The following is a 13,007-nucleotide window of genomic DNA, read 5'->3' on the forward strand; positions in this document are numbered from 1 at the left end:
GTCTACAAGAGACCCACTTCAGACCTAGGGAAACATACAGACTGAAAGTGAGGAGATGGAAAAAGATATTCCATGCAAATGGAAACCAAAAGAAAGCTGGAGTAGCAATTCTCATATCAGACAAAATAGACTTTACAAGAGACAAAGAAGGACACTACATAATGATCAAGGGATCAATCCAAGAAGAATATATAACAATTGTAAATATTTATGCACCCAACATAGGAGTGTCTCAATACATAAGGCAAATACTAACAGCCATAAAAAGGGAAATCAACAGGAACACAATAATAGTAGGGAACTTTAACACACCACTTTCACCAATGGACAGATCATCCAAAATGAAAATAAATAAGGGAACACAAGCTTTAAATGATACATTAAACAAGATAGATTTAATTGATATTTATAGGACATTTCATCCAAAAACAACAGAATACACATTCTACTCAAGTGCTCATGGAACATTCTCCAGGATAGATCATATCTTAGGTCAAAAATCAACCCTTGGTAAATTTAAGAAAGTTGAAATGGTATCAAGTCTCTATTCTGACCTCAATGCTGTGAGACTACATATCATTACAGGAAAAAATCTGTAAGAAATACAAACACATGGAAGCTAAACAACACACTACTTAATAACCAAGAGATCACTGAAGAAATCAAAGAGGAAATCAAAAAATACCTACAAACAAATGACAATGGAAACCAAATGACCCAAAACCTATGGGATGCAGCAAAAGTAGTTCTAAGAGGAAAGTTTATAGCTATACAAGCATACCTTAAGAAACAAGACAAATCTTAAATAAACAACCTAAACATAGACCTACAGCAATTAGAGAAAGCAGAACAAAAAACCCCAAAGTTAGCAGAAGGAAAGAAATCATAAAGATCAGATCAGAAATAAATGAAGAAGGAATGAAGGAAACAATAGCAAACATCGATAAAACTAAAAGCTGGTTCTTTGAGAAGATAAAAAAAAATTGATAAACCATTAGCCAGACTCATCAAGAAAGAAAGGGAGAAGACTGAAATCAATAGAATGAGAAATGAAAAAGAAGTAACAACTGACACTGCAGAAATAGCAAGAATCATGAGGGATTACTACAAGCAACTATATGCCAATAAAATGGACAACCTAGAAGAAATGGACAAATTCTTAGAAAAACTGCAACATTTAAAGACTGAACCAGGGAGAAATAGAAAACATGAACAGAGCAATCAGAAGCACTGAAATTGAGACTGTGATTAATAATCTTCCAACAAACAAAAGCCCAGGACAAGATGGCTTCACAGGCGAATTCTATCAAACAAGTAGAGAAGAGCTAACACCTATCTTTCTCAAAATCTTCCAAAATATAGCACTGGGAGGATCACTCCCAAACTCATTCTATAAGGTCACCATCACACTGATACCAAAAGCGTACAAAGATCTCACAAAAAAAAGGCAACTACAGGCCAGTATCACTGATGAACATAGATGCAAAAATCCTCAAAAATCCTCCACTGATGAACATAGATGCAAAAATCCTCAAGTATCCAAAAATCCTACTAGCAAACAGAATCCAACAGCACATTAAAAGGATCATACACCATGATCAACTGGGGTTTATTCCAGGAATGCAAGGATTCTTCAATATACACAAATCAATCAACGTGATACACCATATTAACAAATTGAAGGAGAAAAACCATATGATCATCCCAATAGATGCAGAGAAAGCTTTCGACACAATTCAACACCCATTTATGATAAAAACCCTGCAGAAAGTAGGCATAGAGGGAACTTTCCTCAACATAATAAAGGTCATACATGACAAACCCACAGCCAACATCATCCTCAATGGTGAAAAATTGAAACCATTTCCACTAAGATCAGGAACAAGATAAGGTTGTCCACTCTCACCACTATTATTCAACATAGTGTTGGAAGTTTTAGCCGCAGCAATCAGAGAAGAAAAGGAAATGAAAGGAATCCAAATCAGAAAAGAAGAAGTAAAGCTGTCACTGTTTGCAGATGACACGATACTATACATAGAGAATCCTAAAGATGCTACCAGAAAACTACTAGAGCAAATCAATGAATTTGGTAAAGTAGCAGGATAAAAAATTAATGCACAGAAATCTCTCACATTCCTATACAATAATGATGTAAAACCCGAAAGTGAAATTAAGGAAACACTCTCATTTACCATTGCAACAAAAAAGAATAAAATATCTATGAATAAACCTACCTAAAGAGACAAAAGTACTGTATGCAGAAAATTATAAGACACTGATGAAAGAAGTTAAAAATGATGCAAAAAGATGGAGAGATATACCATGTTCTTGGATTGGAAGAATCAACATTGTGAAAATGACTCTACTACCCAAAGCAATCTAAAGATTCAATGCAATCCCTATCAAACTACCACTGGCATTTTTCACAGAAGTAGAACAAAAAATTTTACAATTTGTATGGAAACACAAAAGACCCCGAATAGCCAAAGCAATCTTGAGAACAAAAAATGGAGCTCGAGGAATCAGGCTCCCTGACTTCAGACTATACTACAAAGCTACAGTAATCAAGAAAGCATGGTACTGGCATAAAAACAGAAATATAGATCAATGGAACAGGATAGAAAGCCCAGAGATAAACCCACGCACATATGGTCACCTTATCTTTGATAAAGGAGTCAGGAATATAAAGTGGAGAAAGGACAGCCTCTTCAATAAGTGGTGCTGGGAAAACAGGACAGATACATGTAAAAGTATGAGAGTAGGACACTCCCTAACACCATACACAAAAATAAGCTCAAAATGGATTAAAGATCTAAATATAAGGCCAGAAACTATCAAACTCTTAGAGGAAAACATAGGCAGAACACTCTTTGACATAAATCACAGCAAGAGCCTTTTTGATCCACCTCCTAGAGAAATGGAAATAAAAACAAAAATAAACAAATGGGACCTAATGAAACTTCAAATTTTTTGCATAGCAAAGGAATCCATAATCAAGACCAAAAGACAACACTCAAAATGGGAGAAAATATTTGCAAATGAAGCAACCGACAAAGGATTAATCTCCAAAATTTACAAGCAGCTCATGCAGCTCAATAACAAAAAAACAAACAACCCAACCCTAAAATGGACACAAGACCTAAATAGACATTTCTCCAAAGAAGATATACAGACTGCCAACAAACACATGAAAGAATGCTCAACATCATTAATCATTAGAGAAATCAAAACTACAATGAGATATCATCTAACACCGGTCAGAATGACCATCATCAAAAAATCTAGAAACAATAAATGCTGGAGAGGGTGTGGAGGAAAGGGAACACTCTTGCACTGCTGTTGAGAATGTGAATTGGTACAGCCACTATGGAGAACAGTATGGAGGTTCCTTAAAAAACTACAAATAGAACTACCATATGACCCAGCAATCCTGCTACTGGGCATATACCTTGAGAAAACCGTAATTCAAAAGGAGTCATGTATCAAAATGTTCATTGCAGCTCTATTTACAATAGCCAGGAGATGGAAGCAGCCTAAGTTTCCATCAACAGATGAATGGATAAAGAAGATGTGGCATATATATACAATGGAATATTACTCAGCCATATAAAGAAATGAAATTGAGTTATTTTTAGTGAGGTGGATGGACCTAGAGTCTGTCATACAGAGTGACGTAAGTCAGAAAGAGAAAGACAAATACCGTATGCTAACACATATATATGGAATCTAAGATAAAAAGAAATGTCATGAAGAACCTAGGGGTAAGATGGGAATAAAGATGCAGACCTAATAGAGAATGGACTTGAGGATATGGGGAGGGGGTAAGCTGTGACAAAGTGAGAGAGTGACATGGACATATATACACTGCAAAACGTAAAATAGATAACTAGTGGAAACAGCCACATAGCACAGGGAGATCAGCTCGGTGCTTTGTGACCACCTAGAGGGGTGGGATAGGGAGGGTTGGAGGGAGGGAGATGCAAGAGGGAAGAGATATGGGGACATATGTGTGTGTGTGTGTGTATATATATATATATATATATATATATATATATATATATATGATTCATTTTGTTATAAAGCAGAAACTGACACACCATTGTAAAGTGATTATACTCTAATAAAGATGTTAAAAAAGAAAAAAAAATAAGGAATAAAAATGGGGAAAAAATATTGGTGAGAGTGGACACCCTTGTCTTGTTCCTGAAATTAGATTAAATGCTTTCAGGTTTTCACCACTGAGAATAATGTTTGCTGTGGGTTTCTCATATATGGCCTTTATTACTTTGAGGTATGTTCACTATGTTCCCAATTTCTGGAGTGTTTTTAGCATAATTGGGTGTTGATTTTTGCTGAAAGACTTTTTCTATTTTCTCAGTCATCTATTGAGATGATCATATGGTTTTTATTCTTCAGTTTGTTAATATGGTGTATCACATTGACTGATTTGTGTATATCGAAGAATCCTTGCATCCCTCGGATAAACCCCACTTGATCATGGTGTATGATACTTTAAAGTGTTGTTGGATTCTGTTTGCTAGTATTTTGTTAAGGATTTTTGCATCTATGTTCATCAATGATATTGGCCTGTAGTTCTCTTTTTTTGTAGTATCTTTGGCTGGTTTTGGTATCAGGGTGATGGTGGCCTCATAGAATGAGTTTGGGAGTTTTCCTTTTCTGCTATTTTTTGGAAGAGTTTGAGAAGGATGGTTGTTAGCTCTTCTCTAAATGTTTGGTAAAACTTAGAGAAGAGCTAATCCAGAGCTAAGCCATCTGGTCCTGGACTCTTGTTTTTTGGAAGATGTTTTAATCACAATTTCAATTTCATTACTTGTGATTGGTCTGTTCATATTTTCTATTTCTTCCTGCTTCAGTCTTGAAATGTTGTAGTTTTTCTAAGAATTTGTCAGTTTCTTCCAGGTTGTCAATTTTATTGTATATAGTTCCTTGTAGTGCTCTCTTATGATACTTTGTATTTCTGTGAGGTCAGTTGTAACTTCTTTTTTTCCCTAATTTTATTGATTTGAATCCTCTCCCTTTTTTTCTTGATGAGTGTGGCTAAATGTTTATCAATTTTGTTTTGTTTTTTTTTGTGTGTGTGTGTGACATTTATAGTAGTTTTATTGCTCCTTGCAGTGTATTGGAATTGTCTTTATTTATTTTTACATTTTTAAAACATTTTAATTTTATATTTGAGCACAGTTGTTTAACAATATTGTGTTAGTTTCAGGTGCACAGCAAAGTGATTCCATTATAGATATATATGTATCTATTCCTTTTCAAATTATTCTCCCATTTAGGTTATTACAGAATATTGAGCAGCATTCCCTGTGCTATACAGTAGGTCCTTGTCGGTTATCAGTTTTAAATATAACAGTGTGTACATGTCAATCCCAAATTCCCTAACTATCCTCCCCCACACTCTTACCCCCTGGTAACCATAAGTTCCTTCTTTAAGTCTGTGAGTCTGTTTCTGCTTTGTAAATAAGTTCATTTGTAACATTTTTTATAGCTTCCACATAGAAGCGATATACATAATAGTTGTCTTTCTCTATGTGACTTACTTCACTCAGTATGATAATCTCCAGGTCCATCCATATTGCTGCAAATGGCATTATTTTATTCTTTTTAATGACTGAGAAATACTCCATTGAATATATGTACCATATCTTCTTTACCTATTCATCTGTTGATGAACATTTAGGTTGCCTCCATGTCTTGGCTATTGTAAACAGTGTTGCAATGATCATTGGGGTATATGTATCTGTTTGAACCAGGTTTTTCTCCAGATATAAGCTCAGGAGTGTGAATGCTATATCATATAGTAGCTCTATCTTTAGTTTCTTAAGGACCCTCCATACTGCTCTCCATAGTGGCTGTATCAATCTATATTCCCACCAACAGAGTAGAAGGGTTCACTTTTCTCCACACCCTTTCCAGCATTTACTGTTTGTAGGTTTTTTTTTTTAAACATCTTTATTGGGGTACAATTGCTTTACAATGGTGTGTTAGTTTCTGCTTTATAACAAAGTGAATCAGTTATACATATACATATGTTCCCATATCTCTTCCCTCTTGCGTCTCCCTCCCTCCCACCATCCCTATCCCACCCCTCCAGGCTGTCACAAAGCACCGAGCCAATATCCCTGTGCCATGCGGCTGCTTCCCACTAGCTATCTACCTTACTACGTTTGTTAGTGTGTATATGTCCATGACTCTCTCTCGCCCTGTCACAGCTCACCCTTCCCCCTCCCCATAACCTCAAGTCCGTTCTCTAGGAGGTCTGCGTCTTTATTCCTGCCTTACCCCTAGGTTCTTCATGACATTTTTTTTCTTAAATTCCATATATATGTGTTAGCATACGGTATTTGTCTTTTTCTTTCTGACTTACTAGACTCTGTATGACAGACTCTAGGTCTATCCATCTCATTACAAATAGCTCAATTTCGTTTCTTTTTATGGCTGAGTAATATTCCATTGTATATATGTGCCACATCTTCTTTATCCATTCATCCAATGATGGGCACTTAGGTTGTTTCCATCTCTGGGCTATTGTAAATAGAGCTGCAATGAACATTTTGGTACATGACTCTTTTTGAATTTCGGTTTTCTCAGGGTATATGCCCAGTAGCAGGATTGCTGGGTCATATGGTAGTTCTATTTGTAGTTTTTTAAGGAACCTCCATACTGTTCTGAACCAATTCACATTCCCACCAGCAGTGCAAGAGTGTTCCCTTTTCTCCACACCCTCTCCAGCATTTATTGTTTCTAGATTTTTTGATGATGGCCATTCTGACTGGTGTGAGATGATATCTCATTGTAGTTTTGATTTGCATTTCTCTAATGATTAATGGTGTTGAGCATTCTTTCATGTGTTTGTTGGCAGTCTGTATATCTTCTTTGGAGAAATGTCTATTTAGGTCTTCTGCCCATTTTAGGGTTGGGTTGTTTGTTTTCTTGTTATTGAGCTGCATGAGCTGCTTGTAAATTTTGGAGATTAATCCTTTGTCGGTTGCTTCATTTGCAAATATTTTCTCCCATTCTGAGGGTTGTCTTTTGGTCTTGTTTATGGTTTCCTTTGCTGTGCAAAAGCTTTGAAGTTTCATTAGGTCTCATTTGTTTATTTTTGTTTTTATTTCCATTACTCTAGGAGGTGGGTCAGAAAGGATCTTGCTGTGATTTATGTCATAGAGTGTTCTGCCTATGTTTTCCTCTAAGAGTTTGATAGTTTCTGGCCTTACATTTAGGTCTTTAATCCATATTGAGCTTATTTTTGTGTATGGTGTTAGGGAGTGATCTAATCTCATACTTTTACATGTACCTGTCCAATTTTCTCAGCACCACTTATTGAAGAGGCTGTCCTTTCTCCACTGTACATTACTGCCACCTTTATCAAAGATAAGGTGTCCATATGTGCATGGGTTTATCCTGGGCTTTGTATCCTGTTCCATGGATCTATCTTTCTGTTTTTGTGCCAGTACCATACCGTCTTGATAACTGTAGCTTTGTAGTATAGTCTGAAGTCAGGGAGCCTGATTCCTCCAGTTCCTTCTTTCGTTCTCCAGATTGCTTTGGCTATTCGGGGTCTTTTGTGTTTCCATACAAATTGCAAAATTTTTTGTTCTAGTTCTGTGAAAAATGCCAGTGGTAGTTTGATAAGGATTGCATTGAATCTATAGATTGTTTTGGGTAGTAGAGTCATTTTCACAATGTTGATTCTTCCAATCCAAGAACATGGTATATCTCTCCATCTATTTGTATCATCTTTAATTTCTTTCATCAGTGTCTTATAATTTTCTGCATACAGGTCTTTTGTCTCCTTAGGTAGGTTTATTCCTAGATATTTTATTCTTTTTGTTGCAATGGTAAATGGGAGTGTTTTCTTGATTTCACTTTCAGATTTTTCATCATTAGTATATAGGTATGCCAGAGATTTCTGTGCATTAATTTTGTATCCTGCCACTTTACCAAATTCATTGATTAGCTCTAGTAGTTTTCTGGTAGCATCTTTAGGGTTCTCTATGTATAGGATCATGTCACCTGCAAACAGTGACAGTTTTACTTCTTCTTTTCTGATTTGGATTCCTTTTATTTCCTTTTCTTCTCTGATTGCTGTGGCTAAAACTTCCAAAACTATGTTGAATAAGAGTGGTGAGAGTGGGCAATCTTGTCTTCTTCCTGATCTTAGTGGAAATGCTTTCAGTTTTTCACCATTGAGGATGATGTTTGCTGTGGGCTTGTCATATATGGCCTTTATTATGTTGAGGAAAGCTCCCTCTATGTCTACTTTCTGCGGGGTTTTTATCATAATGGGTGTTGAATTTTGTCAAAAGCTTTCTCTGCATCTATTGAGATGATCATATGGTTTTTCTCCTTCAGTTTGTTAATATGGTTTATCACATTGATAGATTTGCATATATTGAAGAATCCTTGCATTCCTGGAATAAACCCCACTTGATCATGGTGTATGATCCTTTTAATGTGCTGTTGGATTCTGTTTGCTAGTATTTTGTTGAGGATTTTTGCATCTATGTTCATCAGTGATATTGGCCTGTAGTTTTCTTTCTTTGTGACATCCTTGTCTGGTTTTGGTATCAAGGTGATGGTGGCCTCATAGAAGGAGTTTGGGCGTGGTCCTCCCTCTGCTATATTTTGGAAGAGTTTGAGAAGGATAGGTGTTAGCTCTTCTCTAAATGTTTGATAGAATTCGCCTGTGAAGCCATCTGGTCCTGGGCTTTTCTTTGTTGGAAGATTTTTAATCACAGTTTCAATTTCAGTGCTTGTGATTGGTCTGTTCATATTTTCTATTTCTTCCTGATTAAGTCTCGGCAGGTTGCGCATTTCTAAGAATTTGTCCATTTCTTCCAGATTGTCCATTTTATTGGCATAGAGTTGCTTGTTGTAATCTCTCATGATCTCTTTTATTTCTGCAGTGTTAGTTGTTACCTCTTCTTTTTCATTTCTAATTCTGTTGATTTGAGTCTTCTCCCTTTTTTTCTTGATGAGTCTGGCTAGTGGTTTATCTATTTTGTTTATCTTCTCAAAGAACCAGCTTTTAGTTTTATTGATCTTTGCTATTGTTTCCTTCATTTCTTTTACATTTATTTCTGATCTGATTTTTATGATTTCTTTCCTTCTGCTAGCTTTGAGGTTTTTTTGTTCTTCTTTCTCTAATTGCTTGAGGTGCAAGGTTAGGTTGTTTATTCGAGATGTTTCCTGCTTCTTAAGGTGGGCTTGTATTGCTATAAACTTCCCCCTTAGAACTGCTTTTGCTGCATCCCACAGGTTTTGGGTCGTTGTGTCTCCATTGTCATTTGTTTGTAGGTATTTTTTGATTTCCTCTTTGATTTCTTCAGTGATCACTTCATTATTAAGTAGTGTATTGTTTAGCCTCCATGTGTTTGTATTTTTTACAGATCTTTTCCTGTAATTGATATCTAGTCTCATGGCGTTGTGGTCAGAAAAGATACTTGATACAATTTCAATTTTCTTAAATTTACCAAGGCTTGATTTGTGACCTAAGATATGATCTATCCTGGAGAATGTACCATGAGCACTTGAGAAAAATGTGTATTCTGTTGTTTTTGGATGGAGTGTCCTATAAAAATCAATTAAGTCCATCTTGTTTAATGTATCATTTAAAGCTTGTGTTTCCTTATTTATTTTCATTTTGGATGATCTGTCCATGGGTGAAAGTGGGGTGTTTAAGTCCCCTACTATGAATGTGTTACTGTCGATTTCCCCTTTTATGGCTGTTAGTATTTGCCTTATGTATTGAGGTGCTCCTATGTTGGGTGCATAAATATTTACAATTGTTATATCTTCTTCTTGGATCGATCCCTTGATCATTATGTAGTGCCCTTCTTTGTCTCTTTTAATAGTCCTTATTTTAAAGTCTATTTTGTCTGATATGAGAATTGCTACTCCAGCTTTCTTTTGGTTTCCATTTGCATGGAATATCTTTTTCCATCCCCTTACTTTCAGTCTGTATGTGTCTCTAGGTCTGAAGTGGGTCTCTTGTAGACAGCATATATAAGGGTCTTGTTTTTGTATCCATTCAGCTAATCTGTGTCTTTTGGTGGGAGCATTTAGTCCATTTACATTTAAGGTAATTATCGATATGTATGTTCCTATTCCCATTTTCTAAATTGTTTTGGGTTCGTTATTATAGGTCTTTTCCTTCTCTTGTGTTTCTTTTCTAGAGAAGATCCTTTAGCATTTGTTGTAAAGCTGGTTTGGTGGTGCTGAACTCTCTCAGCTTCTGCTTGTCTGTAAAGGTTTTAATTTCTCCATCAAATCTGAATGAGATCCTTGCTGGGTAGAGTAGTCTTGGCTGCAGGTTTTTCTCCTTCATCACTTTCAGTATGTCCTGCCACTCCCTTCTGGCTTATAGGGTTTCTGCTGAGAGATCAGCTGTTAACCTTATGGGGATTCCCTTATGTGTTATTTGTTGTTTTTCCCTTGCTGCTTTTAATATGCTTTCTTTGTATTTAATTTTTGACAGTTTGATTAATATGTGTCTTGGCGTATTTCTCCTTGTATTTATCCTGTATGGGACTCTCTGTGCTTCCTGGACTTGATTAACTATTTCCTTTCCCATATTAGGGAAGTTTTCAACTATAATCTCTTCAAATATTTTCTCAGTCCCTTTCTTTTTCTCTTCTTCTTCTGGAACCCCTATAATTCGAATGTTGGTGCATTTAATGTTGTCCCAGAGGTCTCTGAGACTGTCCTCAGTTCTTTTCATTCTTTTATCTTTATTCTGCTCTGCAGTAGTTATTTCCACTATTTTATCTTCCAGGTTACTTATCCGTTCTTCTGCCTCAGTTATTCTGCTATTGATCCCATCTAGAGTACTTTTAATTTCATTTATTGTGTTGTTCATCATTGCTTGTTTCGTCTTTAGTTCTTCTAGGTCCTTGTTAACTGATTCTTGCATTTGTCCAATCTATTGTCCATTCTATCTCCAAGATTTTGGATCAACCTTACTATCATTATTCTGAATTCTTTTTCAGGTAGACTGCCTATTTCCTCTTCATTTGTTAGGTCTGGTGCATTTTTATCTTGCTCCTTTATCTGCTGTGTATATTTCTGTCTTCTCATTTTGCTTAGCTTACTGTGTTTGGGGTCTCCTTTTTGCAGGCTGCAGGTTCGTAGTTCCTCCTGTTTTTGATGTCTGTCTCCAGTGGCTAAGGTTGGTTCAGTGGGTTGTGTAGGCTTCCTGGTGGAGGGGACTAGTGCCTGTGTTGTGGTGGATGAGGCTGGATCTTGTCTCTCTAGTGGGCAGGTTCACGTCTGGTGGTGTGTTTTGGGGTGTCTGTGGCCTTATTATGATTTTAGGCAGCCTCTCTGCTAATGGGTGGGGTTGTGTTCCTGTTTTGCTAGTTGTTTGGCATAGGTTTTCCAGCACTGTGGCTTGCTGGTCGTTGAGTGAAGCTGGGTGCTGGTGTTAAGATAGAGGTCTCTGGGAGATTTTCGCCGTTTGATATTATGTGGAGCTGGGAGGTGTCTTGTTGACCAGTGTCCTGAAGTTGGCTCTCCTACCTCAGAGGCAGAGCCCTGCCTCCTGGCTGGAGCACCAAGAGCTTTTCATCCACACGGCTCAGGATAAAAGGGAGAAAAAGTAGAGGGAATTAGTAGAAGTATGAGGAAAGAAAGAAGGAAAGGAGGGTAGGAAGGAAGGAAGAAAGAAAGAAAGAAGCAAAGGAGGAAAGAAGGCAAGAAGGAAAGAAAGGAGGGAGGGAGGGAGGGAGGAAGGAAGGAAGGAGGGAAAGAAGGAAAAAAGACAGACAGAAAGAAGATACAGTAAAAATAAAATAAAGTATAATAAAGTTATTGAATTAAAAAATTCTTATTTAGAAAAAAAAAATAAGGGACGGATAGAACCTTAGGACAAATGTTGGAAGCAAAGCTATACTGACAAAATCTTACACAGAAGCATACACATACACCCTCACTAAAAGAGGTAAATGGGGAAAAATCATAAATCTTGCTGTCAGAGACCACCTCCTCAATTTGGGATGATTCGTTGTCTAAAGGAGGGAAGGAAGGAAGGAAGGAAGGAAGGAAAGAAAGAAAGAAAGAAAGAAAGAAAGAAAGAAAGAAAGAAAGAAAGAAAGAAAGAAAGAAAGAAAGAAGGTAAAGTATAATAACGTTATTAAAATTAATTATTAAGGAAAAAAATTAAAAAAAAAAAAACATGGACGAATAGAACCCTAGGACAAATGGTGGAAGCAAGACTATACAGACAAGATCTCACACAGAAGCATACACATACACATTCACAAAAAGAGGAAAAGGGAAAAAATCATAGATCTTGCTCCTAAAGTCCACTTCCTTAATTTGGGATGATTGGTTGTCTATTCAGGTATATATAGGCAGGGTATATCAAGTTGATTGTGGAGCTTTAATCCGCTGCTTCTGAGGCTGCTGGGAGAGATTTCCCTTTCTCTTCTTTGTTCTCACAGCTCCCAGGGCTCAGCTTTGGATTTGGCCCTGCCACTGCGTGTAGGTCGCTGGAGGGCGTCTGTTTTTTGCTCAGACAGGATGGGGTTAAAAGAGCCGCTGATTCGGGGGCTCTGGCGCACTCAGGCCGGCGGGGAGGGAGGGGCACGGAGTGCGGGGCGGGCCTGCGGTGGCAAAGGCCGGCGTGACTTTGCACCAGCCTGAGGCACGCTGTGCGTTCTCCCGGGGAAGTTGTCCCTGGATCCCGGGAACCTGGCAGTGGCGGGCTGCACAGGTTCCACGGAAGAGGGGTGTGGAGAGTGACCTGTGCTCGCACACAGGCCCCTTGGTGGCGGCAGCAGCAGCCTTAACGTCTCCCGCCCGCCTCTGGGGTCCGCGCTTTTAGCCGCGGTTTGCGCCTGTCTCTGGATTCCGCGCTTTCAGCCGCGGCTCGCGCCCGTCTCTGGGGTCCGCGCTTTCAGCCGCGGCTCGCGCTTGTCTCTGGGGTTCGCGCTTTTAGCTGCGGCTCGCGCCCGTCTCTGGAGTTCCTTTAAGCAGCGTTC

The sequence above is a fragment of the Lagenorhynchus albirostris genome, chromosome 17 (genome assembly GCF_949774975.1).
Source record: "Lagenorhynchus albirostris chromosome 17, mLagAlb1.1, whole genome shotgun sequence".
NCBI lineage: Eukaryota > Metazoa > Chordata > Mammalia > Artiodactyla > Delphinidae > Lagenorhynchus > Lagenorhynchus albirostris.